Source organism: Excalfactoria chinensis, chromosome 3 (assembly GCF_039878825.1).
Source record: "Excalfactoria chinensis isolate bCotChi1 chromosome 3, bCotChi1.hap2, whole genome shotgun sequence".
Lineage (NCBI taxonomy): Eukaryota > Metazoa > Chordata > Aves > Galliformes > Phasianidae > Excalfactoria > Excalfactoria chinensis.
In genome coordinates, this window is record NC_092827.1 from 35642450 (window position 1) to 35649782 (window position 7333).

The 7333-nt window shown below is 35.3% G+C and overlaps 1 long non-coding RNA gene across 1 annotated transcript; it reads left to right on the forward strand.

The window, feature by feature from the left end:
• The first annotated feature begins 4895 nt into the window (after positions 1 to 4895).
• On the forward strand, positions 4896 to 7068 carry LOC140250829 (uncharacterized). The gene is made up of 3 exons (XR_011903288.1): positions 4896 to 5075; positions 5278 to 5472; positions 6671 to 7068. It is a non-coding gene; the product is annotated as an uncharacterized lncRNA (long non-coding RNA).
• The last annotated feature ends 265 nt before the right edge of the window (positions 7069 to 7333 follow it).

Consider the following 7333-nt stretch of genomic DNA (forward strand, 5'->3'; position numbering starts at 1 on the left):
AGCTAGCTATTGAAGCTCCTCTAATAATCAGTGAAGAGAAACAGTCATGTCATTAGAATAGGAAAAATTCACCCAATGACCATGGAGCCCATCCAGATGCAAAATAGATGACTTAAATTTTAGGCAGTCAAAGCCAGGAGAGAAAAATCCTACCAAGTGAATGTCTGTTCAGTCCACTCAGGAGCTTCTGTTTGCATGAATCCTGAAATCTTCATTTTAAATAATGTTCAACATTCTTGTATAAAAGATTTCATTAAATAGGGATTCCTGTGGTTCCAAAGGAAAAAAATAAAAATATATCCAAATAAGTTCAACAGATCACTAACCTGTATGCTAAATACCATATATTTGTTAAGTAAGTGAAACAAGAATATTAGATTTTTACAATATATTAGACTGAGGAAATTAGCTTGATTTAACAATATCCACTGTTTTACCAGGTCACAGCTTCTTCAATTTGGCTAGAGAGACAAAACAGTTCTTCTGACTGTGAACCAAGACTATCAATCCATAACCAGAAAATGCCTTGAAGATCTTTCTACAGAAAACAAATTACAGTAAATGTCCAATAAAGTTGTTTTCTTCAATCATGGATTAGCTCAATAGGAAAATAAGACCCATTTAATTAAAAAAGTGTATATTGCATGCTATGGTATCTGCCAATACACCAATGCTGAAAATTGGCAGGCCAACTAGTTGCAATTTAGGTTTCATGTACTTTCAGAAACATTAAGTGTTAATGATTCATCTCACGGTTTATGTGTTTATATATGAGCAATACTCTGAAAGTAATGCCTCCTATTTTATTACGATGCCCCATGACATTGGGGGCAGTTGATGGTGGTATGACAGCAGAGGGTGAACCTTCCCACCAATACTCTATTATGTTGCCATGTGACAAATGGCTGCCGAGAGCCAGTCTGACAAAATGATGTCTGACATGGAAGCAAAGGTGCGGAATTGAATTTCCCCATACAGAAAAAAAATGGCAATTGTTGTCAGTTGTGGAGGCCAAACAGTGGATGCAAGCACAGCAAGGTGGTACAATTCAGCAGTGGCAAAAGCAACATGAAAGATGAACCCTGTTCCGGACAGCCATGTGCAGATGTCGCCCTACAAAGTGAAGTACATCTTGGTCAACTGATCCATGCAAATGAGCTGATTGCAACCAGGAAACTGTTTAAACTCAAAATCATTTAAAGTGTGTTGAAAACAATGAAAACGATGTTGGGATATCATAAACTTGTGCAAGATGGGTCCCACAAAAGCTTGCACAGGAACAGAAAGAACACTATCATGCAAGTTTTTCTAGGCCTGTTGAACCAATGTGAGGCTGAAGAAGACAATTTCCTAGATCACATAATTACAACGTGCAAGAGATGGTTTCACCACTATGAGACAGAGTTAAAATGGCAGCCCATGGAGTGGTGATGTGAGAATTTCTCATCAAAGAAAAAGTTCAAGACATAGCCTTCATTGGGTAAAGTGATGTACACTGTATTTGGGTAGGAACAGGTTCTTCTGGTAGGAAATGATTTATCTGGATTTCCCAGTAATCAGACAGACCATCCATTCTGACTGCTACATCCAACACTGTTTAAGCTGAAGGTTCAAAATTTCTGAGTCAGGTCAGAAAAGAAGACAGCCTTTTTCTTGCAGCACAGTAGCACCAGACCCCATACCAGTTTGAAGACCATGGAGCACGTGGCCAATTTTGGCTGGACTGTCCTACTTTATAGTCTGAATTTGGTACTTTCTTACTTCCTTCTGCTCAGACCAACAAAAGAAAGATTGTGTGGGCAATGATTTCCTAGCAGCAACACTGTCTTAGTAGCTGTAAAACAGTGATGTTGGTGAACATTTTTACAAATATGGCATGCAGGCTTTTGTTCATTGCTGGCAAAAATGCATAGATAATGGTGGTGACTGTTGAAAACCAGTCTTCTCTAGCTGAGAATTTCTTCTATTGATGAGTGTTATAAATAAGAGGCATTGCTTTTGTAGCAACCTGCAAATATTATATAGATCAGAAATAGAGAATGAATTCTGTTTTTATCCAGTGATAGCTCAAATCTTCATAAAAATGTCTTGCAATTTATTAGAAGGAGAAAACCTTACACCAGGAAAAATTAAACTGATATTTCCAGTACCAGCTGTTTCTTGTAACATATAAGTAAGCATATTATCTTCAGTAATTTTGTTTGCATTTGGTGGGCTTTTAGAGTACTTGCTTTATTGTGAGAGACTGGTCTCCAATTAATAGCCAAAAACTTCAGGAGAAAATGAAGTAAATAATAAATCATGTTAATATTGCGAGCACTTTAAGGTAAGAAAGATAAGCAAGCTAGTAAACATAGAAATTACACAAATTAAGCAGTATAACACATCACAGTAAACTACACCACCCTGTAATTAACTCTGAAGAGAGTTCTGTATTCCAAGCTTGAATCAGGCTAACTGATAGTCATTAAGGTCCATTTTTCACAGTTAGAAAATGCAAAGCCTGGCTCCTCAACCAGTCAGCTCCACTGAGCGCAGCTGGGAGAAATGCTCTCGGCTCCCTGCAGCTTCACTGCACTGCCCAGGATAAGTACAGTTAGTCTAGCTGATGTGCACTACCGGAAAGTGAATTCCCTTCTGAAAGAAAGGGAGTAAGTTTGGAAAGCAAATATTTTGACTGACATGTTGCATGAGTGCATGTGCAATGGAAACTGAAACTGAATAATAAATAAAAATATAAATGTTTCACTGCAAATAAATCACAAATTACAGAAGTTATTCTTGAGTTTTAACTCTTCTCCTGAATAAATTCATTTTAAAGAGTTCCACACAATAATGTTATAGAATAGATGCTTGATTAAAATAACAGGAAATGTGTAAATTTTAATGTATATTTGCAATAATGAATAAATTAGGTTATGCCTGGTAACATCACAAGACTGGAATTTGGATTATTTCAATAAATAGATTTATACATCTTCAGAATCTAAGGAACTTGTTTATAGAGATGAGGACTGATTTCTAGTATTTTTTTTCTAAGAAAAAGGAATTGGCATTGTTAGTAACAAAATTACTAAGTCTTAGGACGTTAAAAATTTAGATACTTCAATACCATAAAAGCAAACAAAGAAACAATGCACAAAGCAGCCAGATACAAGACTTATTTTGATTTAATTGATGTTCATAGAGAACATATCAAGTTTCCATGCAGTTGTCTTCAAAGTATTTTGTTTCAGATTATAAGAATTGACATTGAAGTAATCAAAACAGATATTTAAAATTACATTAGAGTCCTTTTTTGAATTAAAATGATTAATTAAATTTATAGATCTGCATCACTTATTAATAATGAGAGTAAAAGAATTTCCTTTGATTGGAGGAAACTCAAGAATCTTGTCTCAGAGTGAATAGTATTGTAAGTGCAATTTAATTTCAACATGTGTTATGGCTTTCCAGTGCATTCATTTTTTAATTTTTTTTATGAAAACTGACTTAAGCTTAACTACAATGGAAATCTTATCTGTAAGTAGGTGGCAAAAACTCAGCTCCAGTAGGCAGGAAGAAATGTGCATGGCAACTCAGTAGCTTTTTGTTTATTCTGTCTGGCATTTATCCAGGGGTACTTGGCCTTCAAGAAAAGGTGAGAGACTTTCAGAGATGAAACATATTTTGTACTGTTCTAGATTTCTATGCTTAAGGAAGGACCTGGGGATTTAAATTCAGAGAAGTACAATTCAGTATGACCTGAAAGACTTAGCATCTTTTTGTTTTGATACCTGATTGTTCCAACTATAAATGTACTGGATGCGAAGGACTAACTAAAATCAGAGTCTGAAGTTGGCATCTAGAAAAACAAAGTTTTGTTGGAATATGCATATAATATCTATTACCTTGCAAAACTGACTGAAACATAGAGGGTTAAGCTTCAGTGGAGACCTACTGTAAGCTTTGTGATTTTTTTTTTTTCCTAGGACAGGTAGACATAAAACCAATTTTCTAGAGATTTTCTAAAAATCTGAAAGAAAAAGATACTTGCTGTACTTAAAACCATGTATAATCAAATGTAATTTAAATGTGTTATCCAACAAGAAAATGTTGACATTTTAGTCACAAGAAAATTTTAATTAACCAAAAGTCATAAGGTGCATTAAGCACTTGTATCAGAATTATCAATTTGTGTCAGATTTGTTTGCAATTCGTGCTCCAACAGTATTTTCCCTTCCTGACTCTAATAGAAATCAATTAAACATATACTAGAATACGATAACATTATTATGGCAATTGCACTGGAATGTGAATACAGAAATAAAATAGGGAAAATTCTGATACTGTAGCAAAAACTGTACTTGCTTCTCTGATCATCCACTCTGCTTTATCAGCACCGTACTTTAGAGACCCTCCTAATCTCCTCTTTGCAGTTAGAGCTCCATCCCTGTCAGGCTTGTATCCAAAATCTGACAAAATTTAACTTCTAACAACCAAATACTTAATAGCACTATGAAGTACTGGCAAACAGATTGGCAGCTCTATAACTTCAACTGTTCTACTTTCTTTCCAGAACACTTTAGACTCTTTTCTCCATGCATACTTCTATACCACGTAGCGTAAAAGCATCAATAACCTCCTCACAGCCAGAAAGAAAAGCAAATCTCCCTGACTTTCATTCATCTCATTTACATGACACTGTCCTAGTACCAATCTGCCCTTATAAGCTGTTCGCACCATTATGTTAGATAGGAATGTGAAGCAGAAGGTGGGCAGGGAAAACAGTTGCAGGAATATGATCCCTTCATTTGCCTCTTCAAGATCCAAGAGAGCTTTATTTTTTATGAGAGCGGTAGATGCTTGAAAATGCATTCTGTTCTCTGCTGTCAGCTGGACATGGTACTGTCAAAGCTTTAGTTATGGTGGCGAAATTTTCTGAACTGTCTGTGTTGATACAACCCTCATGCTGTCCTTGGCTAGGTGAGTCTGGCTCTCAGCTCTGATGAAAGGAAATGAAGTTCCAAATCATTTATTTCACATTCAGTGAATGACAGAAAGCTGCAGTCTGCTTAAAGCTACTAACAGGCTTGGTAAGTTAAGAAATTATTTTAGTATTGAAATGAGTAAGATATGCTATGTGTGTACTTAATACCTAAGGAAATAAGGTAGGGTTATGGCAATGTTATATAACATTGTTGAAACTGCGTATCTTTCTCCAAATTGCTGTGTTGTTTGTTTTTTTTTTCTCCTTTATTGATGCATGTTCATTTTAACTTTATTCTTTTTTAACAGAAGCCCACCAGTTCTGCTAAAATTTTTGTGGAGATCGATTTTTCCTAAGCCAGCTGGTTAGTGGGTGTGAGTCATGGACAGCAAGCAAAGACAAATGATAGAACGTGATGATGATAATCTGTTGAAATGTAAGTGGAGGAAGTTCAGATTTCTTCTCTCAGTGGCAGGTGACTTAAAGCCCCAAGGCACTGTGATGTGAGTATCTGTCATGTTAGATGTATACCTTTTTGTGTAAATAAACATTCACTAGCACAGATACATGGAAAAATATCATATTTGATTCAGATGAATGCTTTTGCTTTCAGATTGGCAAGCTCTTCCCATTGCTCTCTTTTAAGAACAACACGCCTTTTTGCAAAACACCAATGCTCAAAGCCTCCAATAACTGATATTCTAGTAAGAATATTGCAATATTCTAGTATAAATACTGCATAGAAACTTCTTTGTAGCAGTTGATTGATAAAAAGTATGGAGAATTGTAAAATATTACTGCAGGGAAAACAAAAAAAAAAAAAAGAAAAAAAAAAGGAGAGAGAGGGAGAGAGAGGGAGAGAGAGAGAAAAAAAAGGAGAGAAAATAAGTCAGAAGCCTTAATTAACACTTACTGCACAAGATCTGCCAACCTGCTGTGCATAGGCAGTAAATAAAAAAAAAAAAAAAAAAAAAAAAAAAAAAGGAACTAAAGAAATAGTCCGTGTTCATTTATCTGTTTAAGCTGAGCCAAACGAAGAGTAGCCAGTGCAGAGATTTAACAGAATAGCATCTTAATTGCTTATCGGGATGAGAAAGGTGAGTGGCTAACTGCTGCCAGTGAGAATTCAGTCTGTTCCCACAGGAATGTGACTGTTTTTCTTGTCTATACATTTTGTTTTTAACATCATTTATATATTTTTATATGGTTATCAGCTTGCAGTTAGTAAACTGTTGAATTCAATTTATTTTTGTTTTCATGATAAAACTTTATCCTCTGAGAATTCTTTTCACAAGATTCCTTCTCTTACTTTTTTATGATGAATGGCAGCAGGGACACTTTGTTGAATAACCTTTTCTGTTTAACAGGAATGAGGGTATACTCAGATGCTAGAGAGAGTTTGTCTCATTTTTCCTGCTGTAGTTCTACTGAGAAGTTAAAATTCACTAGCTGGATTATTCTCTGTTTTGATATTTTAATTATGTTTGCTGTAGCAATCTTGGCTTCTTACTCAGACATAATGCTTTTTGAAACCAATCATTTTGGCTTGAATGACTAAAACTAAGTAAAGAGGTTTAAGATTTAATGTAGTCAGCAAATTTCAAAAACTGGAATTATTATCCTTCATTAAAAACTGTTGTATTTCCTATGCTTTGAGAAAGATGTTTCAAGTGTAATCAGAGAATTTTCTTTACACCGCAGTCTCAGTTATTTCAAATAGCAACTTCATGGACTGGCAAGTTGGGAACCTTTCATCAAGAATAACATGACATGGCTGAATCTTCAGAACGTCAACATGTTCTTCCAGTATGGAATATTTTCCAGAATGACATCATTTTGAAAGCTCTGAATTCTGTTAGGAGGAAGTACACGAGACGTGGATATTCTTGAGCAAAATCACTGAGATAACTTCATCAGCTGCTTGTTATCCTTTCGTTGTTGATTTGTGGGGCTGTTTTTTCTCTTTGGTTGTTCTCATTTTAAAGGATTCATCTTTTCCTCTTCCCTAAGAATCAACATTTGGAAGAGACATCTTTTTTAATTTTTGTTATTTTTCTTATCTGACAAGTTCTGATTCCAAGTGAGTGAGCTGGGGTGTGGGGGAGGTTACACAAGCATCTAGTACAGTTTGGGTGTTTCTGCTATCAGCCAGTTAAAATATCTTAGGCTGTCATAAAATCATGCAGGACAGATACATTAGGGAGGAAAATCTCTCATACAGTGTCTTGAGAAACCAGAAGAGTCCATGTTTAAGTGCAAAGTTCAGTAATGCAGTTTGTCACAAGATGAACAGTTCTAGTAATATTTAACATTTTCATGAATGTGCTTCCACAATTATATGGTGCTAGTGAGTTAGTTCAATCT